Here is a 25,099-nt window from a genome sequence, read left to right as displayed (position 1 = left end):
TTCAAAGAAAGGGGCCAAGACCTGTCCCAATCCCTCAACTGAAACCACCTATTTGACTTTTGGTAGTCGTAACCTTGGCCATCTGAGCATTTCTTAATCTACAGTGACTCTTAGCCATGAGCTCACTCTTTCCGAAATAGTAGAAAACCACCATGAAGCCATGGGTCTTAGGTTACCTTATGAATCTTGCTGGTTAAATTTACAGGACGCCGCTATTTATTCTCCACAACAGTGGCTTTCAACTTTCCTGCTTCCCCAGCCCACCAAAGCAATGCAAGGCTCCAACTGAAAGAATGGAACCATTTCACCAACGGTTTTCCTGCTGGGGAAGTAGGAGGATGCAGACCTATGGAATATTGATATATCAAAATCTTAGGTTGCTCGTCCCTTCAGCATTTGTTTCTATTCCCCCACCATGACCATCAATTGATGAGCACTGCTTTAAAGCTTTGCAGTAAACCGTCCTTGCTAATCAAGTTTGTATTGTAAGCCTGTAAGGCTCAATAAAACGGAAGAACAATTGCTGAAAGAGAGCCTCAAACAACTCTGTTGACTTCTGACGAGCCAGAGTGTGCCCCTATCTTGCCTCTAATCCTCCAGCAATTTCTTCCGTTTGAGCATCCCCATCGCGGCCGTCTCCTCCATACATACACATATGCACGCACGCAACACGTACAGGGGCAAACTTGAGCGTTTATAAGGCTTAAATTCCCACACTTCACCTTCACAAAGACCCCACAAGGAAGGTATTATTGGTCTCACTTAAAAGATCATAGAAATAAGGTGCTGAGCAGTCCAGAGTCTGCCCAAGGTCTCAGAACTAGAAAGCGGCAAAATGAGGAGTCCAAACCTCCATCTCCCATATCATATTCAAAGACTGCTACTGCTTCTGCGGCAAAGAGGGAACAGGTAGGAGTTCCAGGGTTACGAGACAAGCACTCCTCACGTGGACCACTGACGTTATTTAGATGATATTTTACCACAAAAAGTACATTTGATTACGTGTGTGTAAGTCATACTGACCCATTTCCTTCCTTTACAGAAAAATGTGGTGAAATAGTAAATCTGGATTTCAGCAGGGATTTGACTACTTCTCTGGTCATACCCTTTTGGAGGAAGAAAGACTTAAGTATGAGCTATCAATGTTCCCAAGTTTCTGAAGCTTTCCAGGAGATTCTGACCCAGTGGGTAGGGGATGGGACCAGGGGTTTGTACTTATAAGATGTACTCCCAGATAATGCTTGTCATCAGAGAAGTTTGGGGAATATTGGGTTAGGCTGGGTGTTCCCAACCTTGGCTCATATTAAAATCACCTGGAAAGCTTTTAAAAATACTAATACCTCAGTCCCATCCTAGAGATTCTGACTTAATTGGTCGGGGATGGGGACTGGACATTTGGATTTCTGAAAGTTCTTCCATTGACTCGAATGCCCTGCAAAAGTTGAAAACCACTAAGGTACGATGACAGCATCATAAGACAGATCTGTAATAGATTTGATAACCATGCCAAAGAAGATACCAATTAACAGATTGATGCCAACCTGTGAGGAAGTTCCTTTTAATGGTAATTACAGGCTTTGAGCATGGTCCTTTCATGATCAAAATTTACCAGTGACTTGGATGGAGGCATGCTTAACAGTTTTTTTCTATTGCATAAAACTGTGAAGAATAGTAAAGAGTTTGGATGACAGAATTAGAATCTAAAACATTCAACAGGCTAGAGTCATAGGAAAACAACTGTTCTAAACAAGTGACTACATAAAGGCAGAATGCGGTGACATGACTCAGCAACAGGATACTTTACACAAGCCTTAACGGTTTTATCTGGCATTGAACTCAATATGTGTGTACAGTATGGTGTGGCTACCAAGAATATTGTTTTCCATTAATGGCAAAATCATATTTAGCATGAAAGAAGTAGTCACCCCAACTCCATACTGAAATCAGTGGTATCACAGATAAAGAAGGACACAGATAAGACCATGCATTTGCAGAGGGGAGAAAAGAAGGTACCCTACAGAGGAAGAAATAGGGACAAGAGGAGCAGGGACATGGCTACAAATGTTTGGGGACTCTTATGTAGAACATGAATTAGATTGGTTTTGAAGGCACCAAGAACTTAGTTAGAACTAAGAACAATAAACAAAAGCTATAACAAGACAGACACAGGCTCCACATGAATAAGTATTTTCTAACAATAGTGTCTAGAGGTAACATGAGCTGCTTGGAAGGCAGTGGATTCCTCATCACTGAGAATCTTCTAGGCCTAGAAGGAAGAAGCCACAGGTGATCCCATCTTCCTACGTTGCAAAGCTCAAATGGATCGGAGTTGATCAGAAAAGTTAACAAACATCCACTGGAGACTTGGGCTTGTTTGGGTTGTAGAAGGAGGATCTGGCCAGGGCTGATCTTTCTCCTAAGCAGTCAGCCTCCCCACTTGCTCCTTCCCTTTTGTTTCATCCTTTTTTTTTTTTTTGGTTCAAGCCCAGTGATCCCATATTTCTCTTTTCCTTCTAGTTTTAGTAGCCCCTAAAAGGAAAAGACTCAAAGTCTTTGAATCCTAACAATACTCAGTAATTTGGCAAAGGTAAGTTGTAAATTTACACTCTTTCATACTGCTTGTTCTAAAATAGTTTCCTCCTGAGTTCCAATTAAAAATATTATGAAATTATGCATAAATCTATGTCCTGATGACATAGTAATCCTATATTTCTTCCTGTCTGTCTAAATTCTGCTTAAATTTCAGCCTTCCCACCCAGCACTTTGCTCCCTTACCTCTTCTGACAGAGGGAGCTTATTCTGTCAGTTCAGAAACAGTTTCCACTTCAAAAAGGGCTTCTCTCCTCTTTTCCACTCTTACCTGTATTTCCACCATTGTTCCTCAGTAGGAATGATCCGATTTTCAAAATCGAACAGGGCCACGTATTATTCACCCAGATCAACATATTAAGATCTGGAAAATTTTATTTCTATTCAATGAGACATTTATCATGTGCCCTCTTTGTCAAGTGCGCTCTGACCTTGAGACAGTTCAGAAAAATATGCACAGTTCTAGATTTGTTAAGCATTTTAAAACTGCTAGTCGTTCGTTCACTCCTACAACAAGCAAGCTCATTGCTAGTGCTGGATGGAGTGGAGAATGAAGACTGACCTCATCTTTGTTCTCATAGAACACTGTCTCTGGGGGAGAGCATCAATCAAATGATCACCCAAATAAATGTGAAATGCAAACATAATCACTGCTGTAACGAACAGTGCATGGAGCTTTTAGAGCAAAAGAAGTATTTAACAAAGAGATGGCTTTGGAGAGAAAATGGTCTTTATGGTTGAAGGAAACATTTTCAGGATCTCAGTAGAGTTTAAACCTAAGTGAGACATGCTGAAAATTCAGTCCTTAGAAAAGTCTTCTCCCCACTCTGCTGTTACTCTCTAGCACATTACCGGTTTTTTCACATAGCATTTATTATTTTTTTTAATTATATTATATACTCACATTTTACATTTTTATTTTATGTCTGCCACTATAATCTAAGCTCCAGAAAGGCCATTTTTTTCTTTCTAGTTCACTGCTATATCCCCATCCCATACATAGTAGTTACTCAATAAATATTTATTGAGAATTGAATATTTTAAACTTGCTAATTTGTAAATAAGTTGTCATTACTAAGAATGAGAAAATGGATACTTAACAGAAAAAGTGATACTTTTAGAAAAGCCTGATACTTATAGAAAAGCCATTTGTGACCATTCAGAATCAAAAGAAGTATTAAAACTTTGAAAAGATTTTCATTAACATAAGTTTTCTATAACATATTTCCTCAGACAGCCCAACCTAAAGCCAGAGTTGGATAAAAGTGGATAAATGTCATCCCTTGTGGGTGTCTCGAAAAACTGTGGTTGTCATCAAGTTCTTTTTTTTAATAGAGAATATTTGATTTACAATGTTGTGTTACTTTCTGCTGTACAGCATGGTGAATCAGTTATACATATAGATATATCCACTCTTTTTTAGATTCTTTTCCATATAAGTCATTACATAGTATTGAGTATAGTTCCCTGTATTATACAGTAGGTCTTTATTAGTTATCTATTTTATATATAGTGTGTCATCAAGTTTGCAAAGGTCTCTTAGTTTCCCTGTTCCTAAGAGGTTGTTCCAGCCACTTAAAGCTCAGTGGGGTCAGGTCACCTGCCAAACCTTGCCCACAGAATCTACATGACACAGGTTCAGCCTACAGTCTCAAAGCCATGTGCCTACCAGGAGATCCCGTCTGCTGAGTCAGGGCCTCTCTCCTGTACTGCCCTCAGTTCCAGCGAAGCGGGCTGGCTCTGTCCTCCGGCTAGGCCCTGCTTCATAGAGCAAGGAGCCTCTGAGACCCAGGGTACATGGCTAACTGCAGCCCAATGCTCCCCTTCCTAGAGCACAGTCTGGGCACCCAGGAGCCTGGAGCTCCTTGTCCCCATAGCCTTGTACCTGCTTTAAAGCCCTGCACAAGCGCAGGGGCAGATGGAGCCACTATGCACACCTTCAGGTATTGTAGGGAGACTAGGACACAATTGTGTGAGGTGTCCGCAGGATTGCAAGAGAGTCTCTTCATATGTACCTGCAGGTGAGAAGAGAGAGGGTTCAGGCCTCCCTTTGCCCATCTCTGACTCTGCCCTGAGATTGTCACCCCTGTCCCTGATGGTGTGGTAGCCTTTCTTTGTCTTCTCTTCCCATAGCAAATTTGACTTAAATATTGGGTTTTCTTAAGGCTATTGATATACTTTCAAATAGTTCTCAAGTTCATCACCTCTTCTTTGTTCTCAGCACTACTTTTTCATCCCTTCACCCTAGAATGCTTCTAAATGCCTCTACACTGTTTTTTCCATGACCCATCTATCCTCCATCCTACTCTGCCATTGTGAGAAGTTTTCCAGATTTGCTTAAAAATCCTCAAAGACTCTTCAGCACTTTCTGAATAGACTTCAAAATCCTTAAGAGTGGAAACGTGGGTCTCCAGTTTACTGCCCCAGTACCAGCTCCAGTCTGACACAGGGAAGGGCCACGCTCTTCCCCACCTCTGTTCCTTTGCACATGCAGTCAGCTCGATACATGGCACCTGCTCCAGTTGCACTAATCTCCCTGGTCTAATGCAAGGGTTAACACCTTGGGATGCCTTTAGAACCTTCATCTGAGGTAGAGATCCCATCTCAGGGCTCGCAAACACTGGAGAACTTCTCTGTCATAACTCTGCTTTAACCTGAAAGACTAAATCTCTTTGAGAGCAAGGGCCAATTCTTTTACCTTTCTTTTCCCAAAACCAAAGACATAGATGACATTTTTTATATTTATTAAAATTATCGCAAGTAACTGTATGTAAGACACTCAGACTTTGAAAATCTACTGAAATCATTTTGAAAACAGAAGATCACTTTCTACTTTTGGTTTGCAAGAGCTATATTTATTATTCTTAGTTTAACGTAAAATAAAGACCTGGAAGGTAAAAATACACAATTTACATAAGTGAAAATACTATTAGTGAACAAACACTGTGAAAAATGTTCATCCGTGCTGGTAATCAGGAAATGCAAATGAAAGCAATGTTGAGAAACATGTTGCACGTTATACTAGCTAAAAATATTTAATGATAAAACCTAAGGTTGGGGCTTCCCTGGTGGCGCAGTGGTTGAGAGTCTGCCTGCCGATGCAGGGGACACGGGTTCGTGCCCCGGTCCGGGAAGATCCCACATGCCGCGGAGCAGCTGGGCCCGTGAGCCATGGCCACTGAGCCTGCGCGTCCGGAGCCTGTGCTCCGCAGCGGGAGAGGCCACAACAGTGAGAGGCCCGCGTACCGCAAAAAACACCTAAGGTTTATTAGAGTGAAACTGCTACATCTTTGACTGTTTCTGGCATTGCAAATTGGTACAAACTTTTTGGGAAGTAATTCAGCAATATTTATCTAGAATTCATGAAGATATTCACACCTTTTGACCCAATAACTGAACTCAAGATTTAGTCTACTCAATACCAGTTTTTTAAATGGAACAAACTGCTACAGAATATTCAATGGTATATTGTGATAGCAAAACACTGAAAGCCATCTAATTGCCCAAATGTGTCCTAATATACATAAACATAAATTAGGATATTTGCAATTCACATAAACAATAAGGAATTCTTATCAAAAACAAGTTTTTAAAAATCGTACAAATTAATAAGACAAAGAAATCAGCAGAAAAATATCTGGACAAGCATGAAATAGAATTTTTCATTTTAAAGATGAAAAAAATTTGAATGATTAGTAGACATTGAAAGATGCTCAACTTCACTAGTATTCAGGAAAATGCAATTAAAATCAAAGTAAACCATCATTTACACTCATCTAATTGGAAAATATAAAAAAGTAACAACCAAATGTGGATGACCCATAACTCTTGATCCAGAAATGGAATCTACGTAGCTTGAAGAACTTGGAATTACTCTAGGAGGTATGTACAAGAAGGTTATGTCATATGACAACTTTTGGTACTAGCAAAATACTAGAACAACCCAAACATCTATCAACAGCAAAACAGATAAATAAATTATAGTATATTCTATGATGAAATACTATAGAGCAGTGGAAATGAATACAGTACACTGTACACACAACGTAGAAGAATCTAGGATTGAAATGTTAAGGGCGAGAAAAGAAGTCACAGAAAAGTAAATAAAGTATGAGTCCATCTACAGAATTTTTTAATGCACAACTGCATTTATTGGTTAATTATTAGTTAGCTTATTGATTAGGAGTATACTCATGTAGAAAAACTATAATTAAAAACAAGAAAAGAAGAGCATAAAATTCAAAATAATTTCCTCTGGGGAGAGTTAAGAAAAGAAAATTGGAAGGAGGACTTAGGGGGCTTCAGAGGTAAATGAGTTTGCATTTCTTTAACTAGGTGGTTAGCATATTAGTATTTGTTATGTAATCCTTTACATACCACACATATTTTATAATATATTTTTATTACTCAATGTTTACTAAAAATTATTTCTGAAAAAAAAAGCAGGTTACAAGATGGCAAATAGAGTATATATCATCCACATAAAATAAGGGCATATGGATGTATAACAAATGGTAATATGAGATGTAGACAGGGTGAATCAGTTATCAGTGGTCTAGGAAAAATAAATATATAGGATGACATATTTGATTGGAAAGACTGACTCTTCTGTATGATTATACATCATTTTCATATGGCAGAAGGAAATCACAAACCTCCCATTTTAGAGTAAAAAAGAAGGTAGATCCATTTGGTGGGATTGAATTTGGATATATTTTACCTCTAGCATTTCCCCCTGCATTTTCTTTTTGTCCCTTCCCCTTGATAGCCCCATCAATTCAATACTATTCTTTGTCTCAGAGGTCATTCCAAAACAAGAGAGAGAGAGAGAAAGAGGAAATATTCTGGACTTTGAATTTCAAAATAGGCTGTAGGAGCCTCTAACAGAATGAAAGGTTTGAAAGTCAAGGCAATTGATTTACCAGAGCTGGATAATGTTAGAACTCACTGAAGCAAGCTGGGCTTAAAATTTATGCAATTAATAAAATAGAAACGCAAATCAAAACTACAATGAGGTATCACCTCACACCGGTCAGAATGGTCATTATCAAAAAATCTAGGGCTTCCCTGGTGGCGCAGTGGTTGAGAGTCCGCCTGCCAATGCAGGGGACACGGGTTCGTGCCCCGGTCCGGGAGGATCCCACATGCTGCAGAACGGTTGGACCCATGAGCCATGGCCACTGAGCCTGTGCATCCAGAGCCTGTGCTCCGCAACGGGAGAGGCCACAGCAGTGAGAGGCCCGCGTGTGGCAAAAAAAAAAAAAAAAAAGTAGAACTACCATATGACCCAGCAATCCCACTACTGTACCGGGCATATACCCTGAGAAAACCAGAATTCAAAAAGAGACATGTACCACAATGTTCATTGCAGCACTGTTTACAATAGCCAGGACATGGAAGCAACCTAAGTGTCCATCGACAGATGAATGGATAAAGAAGATGTGGCACATACATACAATGGAATATTACTCAGCCGTAAAAAGAATTGCAGTGAGGTGGATGGACCTAGAGTCTGTCATACAGAGTGAAGTAAGTCAAAAAGAGAAAAACAAATACAGTATGCTAACACATATATGGAATTTTAAAAAAAATGGTACTGATGAACCTAGTGGCAGGGCAGGAATGAAGACACAGACATAGAGAATAGACTTGAGGACACTGGGTGAGGAGGGGGAAGCTGGGGCAAAGTGAGAGTGGCATGGACATATATACACTACCACATGTAAAACAGATAGCTAGTGGGAAGCAGCCGCATAGCACAGGGAGATCAGCTCGGTGCTTTGTGACAACCTAGAGGGGTGGCAAGGGAGAGGCAAGAGGGAGAGGATATGGGGATATATGTATGCATATGGCTTATTAACTTTCTTGTACAACAGAAACTAACACAGCACTGTGAAGCAATTATACTCCAATAACGATGTATAAAAACTATATAATAGATGGTAACAATAGTCAATGAAGAGTCTGACTATACTTCAAAGAGCTCAAATTTCTCCTGTATCCCCAAAAGGGGTCCAAAACAGGGCAGGTGAAGGCTTACAGTTAGGACCAGGAAAACATAAAGTGATCTGCATGGGCATAACTCATGGCCAAGGCCAACTCCATCTTATCAGCAGATGCAGTGCAGCAGAGATGAACGATCAAAGACACGGTGGATGAGTTACCCCTCAGTGGATGCCTGAGGATGCTCTCTGGCCATATGCCCTTTCCACCACTGCCTAATAAGCACAGCAACTGAAACTGCGATGTTACCCTGAGCAGAGAGGGGAGACGTCATCTTGAGATAACCTGAAGACTGGGAGAGGGGTGAATCGACTGAGAAATGACTTCAAAAAGCTGCATCTACCTGGAAGTGACTCCAGAGGTTTCAGCATTAGTAACAGGACTTGGAATAGAAATAAAGCTAGTGATAAAAAAAAATAAAGATATGGATGTTGCATAAAACTTAGGAAATGTCGTAATCACTGTGTCTATGTTTTTTGATCTCATTTAAAAGAAATGTGTGGGTTTACATTAAAACATCTTCAAAGGAACAGTGGATTTTTTATTCATACTTTATATGTTTCTATATATAGCCTAAAACATTTTACAATGAGCATATATTTCTTTTGAGACTAGAGAAAATTATAAAGCTCATTCCATTTTAAAAAATGAAAAAATGTGATTTCAGTATTATCATCCATCCCTCCCTCCCAGCATTGTCTATTCAGAATCTGAATTAATTGTACTGTAGGTATTTTTCACCTACATGAAGATGAAACTTAATGTAGATAACACATTGAGAGACTATCAAAAAAGTTTTAAATGAACTATTTAAGCCACCCATATTTCCACCAGCTAGAGAAAAACATGATTAACTCTAGTGTAACTCTCTCCCATAAACAGTAGTTTTCGAGTATGCATTTGGGGAAACAACCATCTCATCTCTTATTTTAGTATTAATTTCAAATTAGTTTATCAGAGAAATTTCAGTGTTTCAAAAAAATACATTAGGTTTAAATCTCTAGAAAATTCCTTATTATAAGAAAATACAATTTTTGGCATGAGTAAGGAAATTACTGCTTGATGTTTTAATAAATGATTCAATTTTGTGCAAACTGATTCCCAAAGATAATCATCAGTGAAAAATTGTTTACTGTTATAGGAGGAGCATCTATAACCTAAAATCATTTCTTGAATTATATTTTCTGACGTTTTTCCTAGGCTTTTATTTCTTTTAACATTTTATTATGGAATATTTCAAACACATATTAAATAAATATAATGGTATAAAAAATCTCTGTAAGCCATCACTTAACTTAAAATAGTTATCAATTCATGGCCAGTCTTATTTCATCTATATCCCCAACCACTCCCCCTGCTCATAACTATTTTGAAACATCTCAGACATGATATCATTTCAGATGTTGTAAGCTTTTGCTAGACAGAACTCTTATCACTTTAGGTAAAATACTTAATTTTACTTATTACACTCCTAACATTGAAATACTACATTAAATAAATTATTTTTAAGATTAAAAATTTAAAAGATAAGCAAGAAGGCTACCAGTAACTTGAAGCAGGAACAAGAAATCATAAAAAATGACTAGGAGGTAACATTAGAAATTAATGACAAAATGGCTGAAATTTTAAAACATAGTATACATGAGATAAAAGTATATGATTACAGCTGAAGAACAAGTTAGCTAGCGGATAGATCATATGAAAAACTCTGCCAGAAGGCAGCAGGAAAGCAAAAGTAGATTGAAATAGAAAAAAGGAAAGATGAGTTTTTGAATATAGAAGTAGAAAGGTCTTCTCTGGGAGTATAGAAAGACCAGAAGCAGAAGAAAAAAAATAAGTATTATTATGCAACTCTTATTCTATGCCAGGCATTCTTTTAAGCACTTTTTAGGCATAAATTTTATTTAACCTTTATTAAAACCCTAAGAAGCAGGGAACATTATTATTCCCATTTTACAAATGAGGAAATTAAGACACAGAATAGAGACTGAGTGATTCACATAGTTAATAAGTGACACAGCATTCAAATCTAGATCTCTCTGACTCTAAAACATGTGATATTATCCACTATAATATGCTCTCTTTCATGGAAGAAAGTAAATATTCCTAAAATGATGATGATATATTTCCAAGAATTAAAGGAAGATTAAAAGCTTCAATTTGATAAATGGTCATGTAATGCTTAAAAGAATAAATAAAGTCTCCACCTGGGCAGATTATAATAAAATTTTAAAATATAAGAGAACAATAGAAAAGACTAAAAACTTACAAATAGAAAGAGCAGGTCTTTATATAGGAAAGAACAGATGCAAGAGAATAATGGAATAATGCTTCTAAAAGAAATAAAGAGAAAATATCTTGATCTGAGAGTTTTATATCTAGCTAGAAAAGAATTTAAATGTGAGATTATAACAAAGACATCCTTAGAAGTTTTGTGACATACTGACACACTTTAAAAATACTCTTGAAGGAAACAGTCAACTCTGCTCAATCTCTGAATGTATTGAGATACTCTTGTCCTTAATCCGAAGCAAAAATAAACCCCCTCTGGAGGAAGATAATACAATACAGAGGCTGAAATTATCCATAAAACATTTCATACACAATACTTGGCCTTCAATTTAAAAACTCCCAGGCATACAAGGAAACAATACCACATGGCCAAAAAGCCAAAGGAAAAAACAAACAATAGAAACAGACCCAGAGGGGATCCAGATATTAACATAAGATTTGGACTTTAAAACAACTCTAATTAATGTGTATTAGGAATTTGAGGACAAGATGAAGAGTTTCACCAGAAAATAATAAATTACCAAATGTAAATGTGATAGAATATATTACCCATGGACATCCTAGGAGTAAAAAATACAATAACAGAAAATAATAATTCAACAGTAAGGCTTGAAGCAAGTTAATCACAGCTGAAGGAAAAAATAATACACTGGAAAATGTCAGAAGGAATATGCAGATTGAGGCAAGGAGAGAAAAAAAATGGAATATATAGAAAAGAGCACAAATAACTTTTAGAACATGACAACATCTAACTTGTGAAACTGCAGTCTCAGAAAGGGAAGGGAAAGAGAATGAAGCAGAAGCAACATCTGAAGAAATGATGGTCAAGTATTTTCAAAACTGATAGCTATGTAGTCATGAATATCAAGCAGAATAAATACAAAGAAAATCACAACATACATGTTATAACAAAACTACTGAAAGCCAAAGATGAAGATAAAATTCTTGAAAGTTGCCAAAAGATAAAAATAGACATCATAAAATTACTTTTCTTTTTAATGTATAAGTACTTGCTAACAGAATACTACACACTGGGGAGCTCAAACTACAGAAATTAATTTTCTCATAGTTCTGGAGGCTGGAAGTCTAAGATCAAGGTTCTGGCAGGATTGGTTTCTGGGGAATCCTTTCCCTTGGCTTTCAGACAGCTGTCTTCTCACTGTGTCCTCATATGGCCTTCTCTCTGTGCATGCACACTCCTGGTGTCTCTTCCTCTTCCTCTTCTTATAAGGACACCAATCCAATTGAATTAGAGTCCCAATTTTTTTACCTCTTTAATCTTAATTACCTCCTTAAATGCCTTATCTCCAAAGACAGTAATATTGGGGGGTTAGAGCTTCAACATATGAATTTTGGGAGGACATAGTTCAGTCCATAACAGTGACCAAGAATAAAAGAGAAAAGACTCAAATTATTAAAATCTTCAGTGAAAGAGAGACAACACTACAACTCTTACAGAAATAAAAAGGATTATAAGGGAATACTATGAAAAACTGTAGGCCAACATATTAGATAAATTAGATGAAATGGACAAATTTCTAAAAAGATACAAACTACAAAACCAACTCAAGAAGAAATAGAAAATCTGAATACACATGTAACAAGTAAAGAGATTGGATTAGTAATTTTAAAAATTCCCAAGATGAAAATCCCAGACCCAGAAATCTTCACTGGCAAATTCTTACCAATGTCAAAAAAAGAATTAATGTCAATTCCTCTAAAATTCTTCCATAAAATAGAAGAGGTAACACTTCCCAACTTTATTAAGGCAGTATTACTCTGGTACAAAAACCAGACAAAGATGTTACAAGAAGACAAAATTACAGACCAATATCCTTTCTGAATATACAACCAAAAATCATCAACAAAATACACACACCAAAAAAAAACCCTAAAACTCATCACATATAAAAAGGATTACACACCATGACAAAGTGGGATTTATTCTAGGAAGCACAATGTATTTAACGTCCAAAAATCAATCAGTGGGGCTCCCCTGGTGGCACAGTGGTTGAGAGTCCGCCTGCCGATGCAGGGGACGCAGGTTCATGCCCTGGTCCAGGAAGATCCCACATGCTGCACAGCGGCTGGGCCCATGAGCCATGGCCGCTGAGCCTGCGCGTCTGGAGTCTGTGCTCCACAACGGGAGAGACCACAGCAGTGAGAGGCCCGCGTACCGCAAAAAAAAAAAAAAAAAAAAAAAAAAAAAACTATCAGTGTAATACAACCAATTAAGAGAATGAATGACAAAATATATGATCATCTTAATAGACACAGAAAATGCATTTGACAAAACTCAACACCTTTTCATGATAAAAACAATGAACAAAGAATACAATTTCCTCAACCTGATAAAAGGAAACCTATAAAAAAATTACAAAAAAATCCATAGCTAACATAATACTTAACCCTGAAATACTGGATTCTTTCCCCCTGAAATTAGTAACAAGACAAAGATGTCAGCTCTCCCCCACTCTTCAACATTATAGGATATTCTAGCCAGACAGTTAGGCAAGAATAAGAAATAAAAGCCATCCAGATTGGAAGGAAAGAAGTAAAACTATCTCTATTTGCAGATGACATGATATTGCATATAGAAAATTCTAAAATGCACACACACATACACACTATTACAACAAATAAAAAAGTTCGGCAAGGTTGCAGCATTACAATATCAATACACAAAAATCAACTGTATTTCTATGCCTGACTAATAAACAACCTAAACTAAAATTAGGGAAACTATTACATTTGCAATAGCATCAAAAAGAATGAAATAGATATAAATTTAGCAAAAGAAATGCAAGACTTGTACTCTGAAAACTGTAAAACATTAGTGAAAAAAAATTAAAGAGCTAAATAAATGGAAAGACATTCCATGTTCATGAATCAGAAGGTTTAATAGAGTTAAGATGGCAATATTCCCCAAATTGTTCTACAGATGCAGTGTGATCTCTGTCAAAATCCCAGCTGCTATTTGGACACACTAAGTCTAAAATTTGGATAGAAACTCAAGGAACCCAGAAAGGCCAAAGCATCTTGAAAAAGAACAAAGTTGGAAGACTCACACTTTTAATTTCAAAACTTACTACAAAGCTACAGAAACCAAGACAATGTGGGACTGAGCACATTGAGAATACAGACATGAAACCTTGCACTTATGATCAGTTGATTTCAACAAGGGTGCCCAACACAATTCACTGGGCAAAGAATACTCTTTTCAACAAACAGTGCTAGAGCAATTGAATGTCCATGCCAAAGAATGAGGTTGGACTCCTACCTCACACCATATACAAAAATTAACTCAAAATGGGTCATAGACCTACTAAAACTGTAAAATTCTTAGAAGGAAACAAGGAGTAAATCTTTGTGAGCTTGGATGAAGCAATGGGTTTCTCAGATATGACACTAAAACCACAATCAACAAAAGAAAAATAGATAAATTGGGCTTCATCAAAATTTAAAACTTCTGTGCTTCAAAGGACATTATGAAGAAAGTGAATAAGGCAGCCCACAAAAATGGAAGAAGATATTTTCAAATCATATATTTGATAAGGGACATTTTTTCCAGAATATATAAACAACTATTACAATGCAACAATAACCCAATTAAAAATGGGCAAAGGATCTGAATCAAAATTTTTCTGAAGAAGATAATAGGAACATGAAAATATCCTCAACATCATTAGTCATTAGAGAAATGCAAATCAAAACTACAATATGATATCACTTCATACCCACTAGGATGGCTAAAATAAGACAGACAGACAACAGCAAGTGTCAATGAGGGTGTGAGGAAATTGGAACACATTATTACTAATGGGATTGTAAAATGGTGTAGCTGCTATAGAAAACAGAGTTTTTAAGAAAATCAAACATAGTGATATCATAATGGATACAGCAATTACACTCCTAGGTATACACCCACGAAAAATAAAAACATATATCCACACAAAACTTGTACATGAATGTTTACAGCAGCATTATTCATAATAGACAAAAAGTGGAAAAAACCCAAATGTTCATCATCTGATGAATGAATAAACAAAATGTGACCATACAATGAAATGTTAATTGACCATAAAAAGGAATGAAGTACTGACACAAAGTACAACATGGAGGAACCTTAAAAAAAAACATGTTAAGTGAAGATGTCAGTTACAAAAGACCACACATTAAATGATCCCATTTGTATGAAACATCCAGAATAGGCAAATCAATGGAAACAGAAAGTATACTAGGGTTGCCAGGGGCTGAGGGTGGGGGAGGGGAGGAATGGAAAGTCATTGCTAAAAGGTACAGGATTTCTTCTTGGAGTGATGGAAGTGTTCTAAAATTTGGTGGTGGTGATGGTTGCACAACTCTGGGAATATATCAAAAATCACTTAACTGTACACTTTAAAAGGGTGAGTTTTATGGTATGAGATGATCATGTGATTTTTATCCTTCATTCCGTTAATGTGGTGTACCACATTTCTTTTTTCTTTTTTTTTTTAATTTTTTTTTTTTCTTGCGGTACGCGGGCCTCTCCCTGTTGTGGCCTCTCCCGTTGCGGAACACAGGCTCCGGACGCGCAGGCTCAGCAGCCGTGGCTCATGGGCCCAGCCGCTCCGCGGCATGTGGGACCTTCCCAGACCGGGGCACGAACCCGTGTCCCCTGCATCGGCAGGCGGACTCTCAACCACTGCGCCACCAGGGTAGCCCGGTGTACCACATTTCTTGGTTTGCGCATGTTGAATCACTCATGCATCCCAGGGATAAATCCAACTTGATCATGATTTATGAATCTTTGTGCTGTTGAATTCAGTTTGCTAGTATTTTGTTAAGGATTTTTGCATTTAATTTTATCAGAGATATTGGCCTGTAATTTTTTCTTGTAGTGTCTTTATTTGGCTTTGGTATGAGGATGATGCTGGCCTCATAAAGAGATTTTAAGTGTTTGCTCTATTCTTTTGAAACAGTTTGAGAAGGATTGGTAGCAATTCTTTAAATGTTTACTACAATTCATCAGCAAAGCCATAGGTTTTGGACTTTAATTTGTTAGGAGATATTTGATTACTGATTTAATCTCCTTACCTGTATTGGTCTGTTCAGACTTTCTTTATGATTCAGTTTTGGTAAGTTCTAGGAATTTATCCATTTCTTCTATATTATTCAAATAGTTGTTATATAATTGTTCATAGTACAGCTTTATGTATTTAGGTGTTCCAATGTTGAGTACATATATATATTTAAAATTGTTACATCTCTTCATGAATTGACCTCTTTATTATCATATAATGATCTTCTTTGTCTCTTGTTGCAGCTTATGACCTAAAGTCTATTTTTCTCTAATATAAAGTATAGATACTCCTGCTCTCTTGTGCTTTCCATTGCATGGAATATCTTTTTCCATCCCTTCACTTTGAGCCTATGTGTGTTCTTTAAGCTAAACTGAGTCTCTTGTGGGCAGCATACAGTCAGGTCTTGATTTTTTTATCCATTCAGCCACTGTATGTCTTTTGATTGGAAAATTTAATTCATTTACATTAAAGTAATTATTGATTTGTGAGCATTTACTAATGTCATCTTATTATTTGTTTTCTGGCTGTTTTGTAATTCCTTTATTCCTTTCTTCCTCTATCACTGTCTTCCTTTGTGAATTGATGATTTTCCATAGTGGTAAACTTTGATACTTTTCTTTTTATCTTTTGTGTATCTACTACAGGTTTTTGCTTTGTTGTTACCATGAGGTTTACATAAAATATCTTACGATTATAACAGTCTATTTTATGCTGCTAACTTTGACCACATACAAAATTCTACCCTTTTACCCTCCCCTCAACTTCTGTGTTTTTGACATCACAATTTACATCTTTTAATATTGTGTGTTCATTAACAAATTGTTGTAGCTATAGTTATTTTTATTACTTTTGTCCTTCAACCTTTATACTAGAGCTAAATGATGAATACACTACCATTTTAGAGTATTAGAGTATTCTGAATTTGACTATATACTTACTTTTTCAAGTGTATATTTTCATATGTTTCCATGTTATTAATTAGTATCCTTTCATTTCAGCTTGAAAAACTCCCTATAGCATTCCTTGTAAGGCAAGTGTAGTGGTGATGCATTCCCTTAGTTTTATTTTTCTGGAAAAGTCTATCCCTCCTTCATTTCTGAAGAACAGCTTTTCTGGGTAAGTAGTCTTGGTTGGCAGGGTTTTTCTTTTTCTTTCAGCATTTTGAATATATAATTTCCCTCTCTCCTGGCCTGCAAAGTTTCTGCTGAGAAATTGTTGATAACCTTATGAGGATTCCTTTGTAGTCAAGGATTTTTTTTTTTTCCTGCCGTTTTTAAAATTGTCTTTGGCTTTAGACAGTTTTATTGTAATGTGTCTTGGAGAAGATCTCTTTGGGTTGAATTTTTCGGGGGACCTATGAGCTTCATGAGCTTGGATGTCCAAATCTGTCCTCAGATTCGGGGAAATTCTCAGTCATTATTTTTTCCCAGTTTTACTGAAGTATAATTGACATATAACATTGTAGTAGTAACCATTATTCCTCTGAATAAGCTTTCTGCCCCTTTCTCTCTCTCCTCTCCTTCAGGGACTGCAGTAATGTATAAATTGTTGCTTTTGATGTTATCCCATAACTCACAGAATCTTTCTTCAATTTTCCCATCCTTTTTTCTTTGTTCTCCGACTGGATAATTTCAGATGATCTCTCTTCAAGTTCACGAGTCGAATTCTTTCTTCTGCTTGATCAAGTCTGTTGTTGATCCTCGCTATTGTATCTTTCATTTCATTCATGGTATTCTTCAGCTCCAGAATTTCTGTTTGATTCTTTTTTATGATTTCTATCTCTCTGATGAACTTGCTGTTTTGTTCATGTATTGTTTTCCTGACTTCCTCGAACTGACTTTCCATGTTTTCTTGTAGTTCACTGAGCTTCCTTAAAATAATTATTTGGAACTTGCTATCAGACAAATCACAGATCTCCATATCTCTGTGGTTGGTTACAAGAAAATTACTGTGTTTCCTTGATTTTTCATGTTCCTTGAAGTCTTATGTTGCTATCTTTGCATCTGCAGTAGTAGTCACCTCCTCTAGTCTTTACTGACTGGCTTTGGGAAAGAAGTACCATCTGTCAGTGATGCTGGGGATTCTGAGGCTTTCTCAACATTTTCTACGGACACCCCTGCTCTTGTTTCCTAACAAGAAGAAATTTTTAAAATTTCCTCTATCTATTCCTCTATGAATGCCTTCTCTCAATTCTGAAAAGCCAGGCCAGGTGCAGACAGCCTCCTGTTTGCTTTCCCCAGGGTGGTGCTAAATGCTCAACTTCCTGTGATTTCTTCCAATACCACAGAGTCAGTCTGGATTTCTGTGCATGCTCACTAGCCATCTACAAAACCTCACCATTACTGCCCTTGGGGCCACACACAGGGAGCCAGCCTCAGGCCAGCCTCAGGGTTGGGGGGTGTGGGTTGGTGAGAAAATGAGTATTCGTCATGCCCATTGGGAGTATCAGCAGGTAAGGCTGATGTGACCCATGGATGGGCTTCCTGATGGAGTCCACAAAGCAGCTAATAGGCATGTCTTTTTTATATGTTCCAAGCCCTGGCTGCTATTCTCCCACCGCATACTGCCCCTCAGTCACACAGCACACCTCAGTTTTCTGGATGGGGCAAGAAAGAAGTGAGCCTCTTTGACAGCATACTGCACAGCTGGGGAAATCAGACACTCACTCTCATGCTCTCACTTTCCCTTATGGGAGAAATCACAGGACAAGAAGGTCTCTCTTGGTATTGAGTTTTCCCACCTTGGAGGAAGGGTGATGCAAGTAAAGTAAAACTATTCCTCAAACCTTCTTCACTGTGTCCAAACTTCAGATATATTTCCTCCAGTGGCGTATTGGTACTTTTTCACTGGACTCCCAGACTTCCCCAAAAGTACTCTTGTTCATAGGTGATTGTCAAAATCGGGGTTCTTTGAGGGTAAGACAGTAGAAAACGCCTATTCTGCCATCTTAACGACATCACTCAAAACAGCATAATTGTTAATAGACCAAAACTATAGACAACCCAAATGTCCACTAAAGTAGAATATATAGGATATTATACTGAAATGAGAAAAAAGCAAACTCTTCACATGCAACAACATGTATGACTCTCATAAAAGATACAATGAGTAGAGGAAGCCCATAAAAGAAGCCCATACTGTGGTGTTAGAAGTTATAATAGTGACAGAGATGGGACATGAGAAGGATTCTAAGAAACTGGCCATATTTTATTTCTTTATGTGGGTATTTACACGGTGTGTTCAATTTGTAAAAACTCTCCAAGCTATACACCTAGGAGTTATGCATTTTCATGTATGTATATTCTATTTCAAAAGTTTACCTCCAAAAAATAGCATTTCTTTTCTGTACTGATTGTCCAAAGTAACCAACCAAGAAATATAACAAAAAGGAATTAGATACCATTGTGATTAATGACGTGTGAACATTTGCTTATTCTCTAGCTCGGTGGTTCTCAGCTGTGAACAATGCAGAGGACATTTGGCAACGTCTAGAGTCATGTCTGATTGCCACAACCGGCGCTGTGCTACTGGCATCTGGTGGGTAGAAGCCAGGAATCCTACGAAATATCCTACAACATACAGCATGGCCCCCACAACAAAGAATTATCTAGCCCAAGACAGTAATCGTGCCAAAAGTGTGCTCAAACTCCTCCAAAGCTGTAAATTACATAAAGAGAGTAATCATTTATATCTCTATACCCAAAACCCATCAGCGCGCCCGGCACAAACTAGGCTCTCAGGAAAAAAGTTGTTGAATTAGTAGATGGATCTCTCTCTCTCTTCCTCCCCCATCTCTCTCTCATGCACACGTGCGCATGAGAATACATGCACCTTTTGTCTTGCATCTTAGAGTACTCTCCCTCTGTTGAGCCTAGGTGTACAGCTTGTTTTGGAAGACATTGCCTTAGGAAAGCCAAGCAGATCCCAGGAGGTAGCCCAGGGAAAATGATGCATGGGGCCAACAACTCAGACCCACATGCAGTCTAGGATTAAGCAAAATGGTAGGAGAAGACTTTCAGGATCACACACGTCAGAACAGTAACCAGGAAAAAGAAATTAAATAGGAATTTGAGGTTAAATTTTGAGATGACATTTGAAAATACAACTTTTCCCAGCGAGTTCTCTATCCTTTTAATCCCTTACATCTTTCAGGAATTTAGAAGAATTAGTTATAGCTCCAGTGGGTGAGCAGCTGTCTAAAGATCTAGAATCATAGTTATTTCTCTCCAACTAACAGTCTGCATCTCACATTCTGAGAAAAGCTGTCTGAAAATGAAACTTGTCTGGTTTTGATTTTTAAACTTTTTCTGATATTCTGAATGGAGGTCCTGGCCTCTACCATCCACTTTCAAATCTAAGATAGCATTTAGAAGACATGAGTAGTTAGCAAAGAACCTTAATAAAATGCCTCTCAAATCATTTGTGTGAATTTGGACAAGTCACTTAACTACTCCAGACTCTGGTTTTCTCATCTGTAAATTAGGTGAATTAGACTAAACAACCTCAAGTTCCTTTCACCTAAAACTTGACGACTCAATAATTTAAAAGACAGAAATTACAAGTTCTAATGAGGTGATATTTTGAGCTTTGCCAAATCGCAGGGTTTTTCTAGGTAGTTCCCCTATTATAGCAGAGTGCAATAGCTTCACTTGATACCACCAACAGCTGTATAATTAAGCCTGATCTTTCTCCAGCATAGTTCATTTTCCACTGATGGGTCTACAATTAAAACAACTCCCTCCCCAGAGAAGTACACATCACTGTTATACTTTTCATCTTTAATTACACTGGTTGAAGATGAATAAATGCACCCAAGATCCCAACTGGGAGGGAAAAGATTCATTAGGTGGTTGTAAAATGCCATCCAGGCAGCATTTCAGGTTACTGTCTCTGCACAAGGAAGATGGCCTTTGACAAATCTGCTCAAATATACCAAAGATTAAGTCAACTCGCTACTGCCTACCTTTGTACTGGAAACTGACATATACTAAAGATCTGGACCTTTTGAAGACACAAGTACAACATCAAAGCCAACGCTAATTTACTACTTCAGTGCTTTTTAGTAGAAGGGCCAAAATAACCTGTCCACATTTTATAGAAGAAAAGGGAGAGTTTCCAGATTTTCATATTACCACCTCCTTCAGTCAACCTTGATCAGCTCTCTCCTTTTTTCTTGTAACACTAATATAATCTGACTTCATCTATTCATTTATTTGTTTACTTTTTATTGTCTGGCTCTCTTCATTGTGTATGGCGGAGAGGGACATCTGTTTCATTTAAAATCATATGACCACTTGGAGCACAGTGCCTGACCCTTGGCACACATTAAATATTTTTTGACAGAATACATAAATATTGGTTCAGAATATTTCATTTAAATACACTTGCTGGTGGAGGTTTGGGGTCTGAGGTAACTGATGTTGAGCCAGTGTGCCAAACTTGGCATTTCTCTGGCATTATTATTCTCTTAAATCCTTGGTAGGTTTTTGGTTTTTTCATTCCCAGTCGACTCACTGACTTAGTATTCAACTCCATGGATTTGGTTAGGTCATCATTTTCAAATCTAGAACCCACCTGGGAATTTTGTCTTTCAGCAAGGGTCTAGGTGCTCAGCCCATCCTCTCTCGGCTCAATCTAATGACATCCATCTTGGTTTCTGCCTGGGAGCAATTTGTCAACAAGATGCTAATTGCTCTGTGCCCAAAACTGCCTCTCAGCTATTGTGGGAAAACTGGCCTCTTTTATAAGGCAGGAAGGCATAATAGAAGTAGCCTGAAAAGCCCTGGGGAATCAGACTTTTTCCCAGGCCTCCATCTTAGTTCCTACTGTTTCCCACCTTCCGGCCTGAACACACCATCCTGACTTTGTGTGAATATCTTTTATTTGAGGTTCAGGATTAGTATTTTTCAAACCTATAAAACCAGACTCTTAAACAGTCTTGGATTCTGGGCTATGGGTATAAAAGGCCTCTCTTAGCAAGACACACTTTTCTCCCTCTCTGACTTCAAACAGGACAGCTTCTATTTAAGCTTGTCTCTTTTTGGTAGGACATTACTGAGGCTTCAAAATGTAGTCCATAAGATCCAGTACCCTGCCACTTTGCTACCAAGCCCCTTAATTAATGCCCCAGCCTCAGTAAGCATGTGGCATGAGCACCAAGATACCAAAGGTGACACTTAAATCACCTGCTTCATTATTGTATCACCCACTTTTCCACTTCCACCGCCTGAGATAATATTTAAAAGAGCGAATTTTTATCAAAAATGTAAAGTGCTATGTCAGCATAATTCTTCCAAAGTCAACTGTTTACCAATAGTAATTCTGCCCCTTGAAAACAGCTCCATGATTGTCAGACTGAGCAGCATATCAGCACCTACACCTGAGTCAGCTCCCCAATTTCTATCCTACTCTAGTAAAGAGATCTAATTCCAGGCATGGAATCTCTCCTGGACTAACCTGCCCAACTGCAGGTAACTGACCAGGACCCACTTCATTCCCAAGACACTGTGCTCTCTAATGTTGCAAACATCGCCCTTCCTTCAAGCCTAAGCTAATACCACACTCTCCTCTCCGATCATGCTCAAGGAAGCATGGCCTGACAATGTATCCCCAACCTAATCTAATTCCTTCTTTTTTTATACTCCAATAATATGTATGGCGTATATAATTTATTTGGTAATTAATCATACACTGCCTTTTGACATATCTTCCATTTCCAATAACTACTTGAATGTGAGTTCATTTAACTTTTCACATCTTGATTCATCTATTTCAGTGGCATGGGAGGCAGTCATTCACAGAGGTTACGGGCAGGGTTTCTGGAGCCAGACGGCCAGATTCAATACCAGACCTGTTCAGGACACACTAGCTGTATGATCTCTGATTGCAGTTTTTTGTATTTAAAAATGGTTTAAATATGTCATATGGTAAAGATTGAATAAGTTATACATATAAAGCACTTACAACATTACATGTGTATTTATTTTATAACTAGAAAGTACATTTTACTTTTTAAATGTTGTGGATGTGTTTTGTTTTGTTTTGTTTTATCCTCAGGTATTTAGTATCATAGAGTTTCTGGTACATCCTTGAGACCTCAGTTCCAACGGTGAAGCTGTGTAAGCTAACAGTTTGCAATGGAAACAAGCAAGTAAGCAGGATTCCATGAGTAAGCACAGAATCCCTAAGGATGGCATAACTGGGCCCTATATTTTGTGCAAAAACTCTTTGCTCTACTTGTCACTGTCAGCTGGTCATGGAAGGCCTTGGAAAACCAAGTTTTGATCTAGGACAAAGGTAGGGCCATCCAATCACAGAGCCATAGATTTTCAAATCTTGCCCCTGATTGACTCATGCTTGGAAATGCAACGATTACTTTATAGCGTTTAGGTTTTTAAAGTTGTCTCTGAGCTGCCAAAAGCAATTTGCACAGCGAAGTAGTAAAACATCAAAAGGTAAAGTAGCTTCCTTTATTCATTAATTTTCATGCTTCAAAAAGTTTACTGCATCCTTTTGTAATGTCCTTCAACATATTCAGTTGTGGTGGGAAGATATAAGGCTACATCAAAAGTGAATATGGGGCTTCCCTGGTGGTGCAGTGGTTAAGAGTCCGCCTACTGATGCAGAGCACACGGGTTCGTGCCCCAATCCGGGAAGATCCCACATGCCGCGGAGCGGCTAGGCCCGTGAGCCATGGCCTCTGAGCCTGCACGTCCGGAGCCTGTGCTCCGCAATGGGAGAGGCCACAACAGTGAGAGGCCCGCCTACCACCAAAAAAAAAAAAAAAAAAACAGTGAATATGCACCATGTTTAGAATCATTAAAATTTCTAAGAATTTTGCTAACAATTTTGGTTGCTTGCCACCAAGTCAATGATGGTGATTCAAATAAAAGACAAATACCGTATGCTAACACATATATATGGAATTTAAGAAAAAAAAAATGTCATGAAGAACCTAGGGGTAAGACAGGAATAAAGACGCAGACCTACTGGAGAACGGACTTGAGGATATAGGGAGGGGGAAGGGGGAGCTGTGACAGGGCGAGAGAGAGTCATGGACATATACACACTAACAAACGTAGTAAGGTAGATAGCTAGTGGGAAGCAGCCACATGGCACAGGGATATTGGCTCGGTGCTTTGTGACAGCCTGGAGGGGTGGGATAGGGAGGGTGGGAGGGAGGGAGACGCAAGAGGGAAGACATATGGGAACATATGTATATGTATAACTGATTCACTTTGTTATAAAGCAGAAACTAACACACCATTGTAAATCAATTATACCCCAATAAAGATGTTAAAAAAAAAAATCCCTCCCCCACCCCTGCATTTCAAATAGTCAGGATTTGCTCAAAGTGTAAGCTAAGGAAGAGAGCAGCATGCATTTTCATTTGGTTTTCGAGTATGATGGATGTTTTAATTGCAAGACCTCTCAACCTTTGGTATGATACAGGATTTCCCAATTAGTGTGGCCATGCAAACCATCCAAATTTTTCCCTTTTTTCTTTCCCAGTATGTCTTGCAAGAGCAGTGTTCTCCAAGACACCAGTCTAGAAAGCACAAAGTCAAAAACCTTTCCTAAGATATATTCATGCCTCCAAGACCTACCTTGGAAATACCAGGCAGCTTGATATAAACAGACCTCAGACAATTTGATTTCAAGCCCTTAGTCTCTAAGTTTTCAAGGAAGAAATGTATTGATTTGAAGAATTTTTTTTATTAGATTGTGTGTTTTTTAGGCAACAAGAGGCCCTGTCTATATGCATCTCAAGCGAACATTCTTTAACTTTATACATTCTATCAGGACAAGGGATTTCCAAAAACTTTCTGTCCCAAGACAAAGCAAGGGAGAGATATGAACTGCTCACATTATTAGAGTGTGATTACCACAGGATAGAAGAATCCCACCACCGCCATCACCTGCCAGGAAGTGGGTGGGCATATCATACCTGAAGAGAGGAGCATATTTGAAAAAACTCAAATGATTCTGATACAGTCCCCAGTCGTCACATAGGAGCAGGAAAGGACGGCCCCTCTGCTCCAGTTAATAATCCCTGATGTCTGCTAATGGATTTTCTCTTCTTCAACAAGTCAATGACTACTGGAGAGTTTCAGCTCTAACATAATTTGTATACACAAGTAGAAAGCTAAAAA

At 38.0% G+C, this 25,099-nt stretch overlaps 1 long non-coding RNA gene across 2 annotated transcripts in view; it reads right to left on the bottom strand.

Moving 5' to 3' along the window:
- Positions 1–25,099, bottom strand: part of LOC117314471 (uncharacterized) — a 534,931-nt gene that overhangs the window by 388,840 nt on the left and 120,992 nt on the right. The gene's annotated exons all lie outside the window — the stretch shown is intronic.

Source organism: Tursiops truncatus, chromosome 12 (genome assembly GCF_011762595.2).
Source record: "Tursiops truncatus isolate mTurTru1 chromosome 12, mTurTru1.mat.Y, whole genome shotgun sequence".
Classification (NCBI taxonomy): domain Eukaryota; kingdom Metazoa; phylum Chordata; class Mammalia; order Artiodactyla; family Delphinidae; genus Tursiops; species Tursiops truncatus.
Note: the sequence above shows the minus strand (reverse complement) of the source record. Positions and strands in the feature narration are given on the sequence as shown.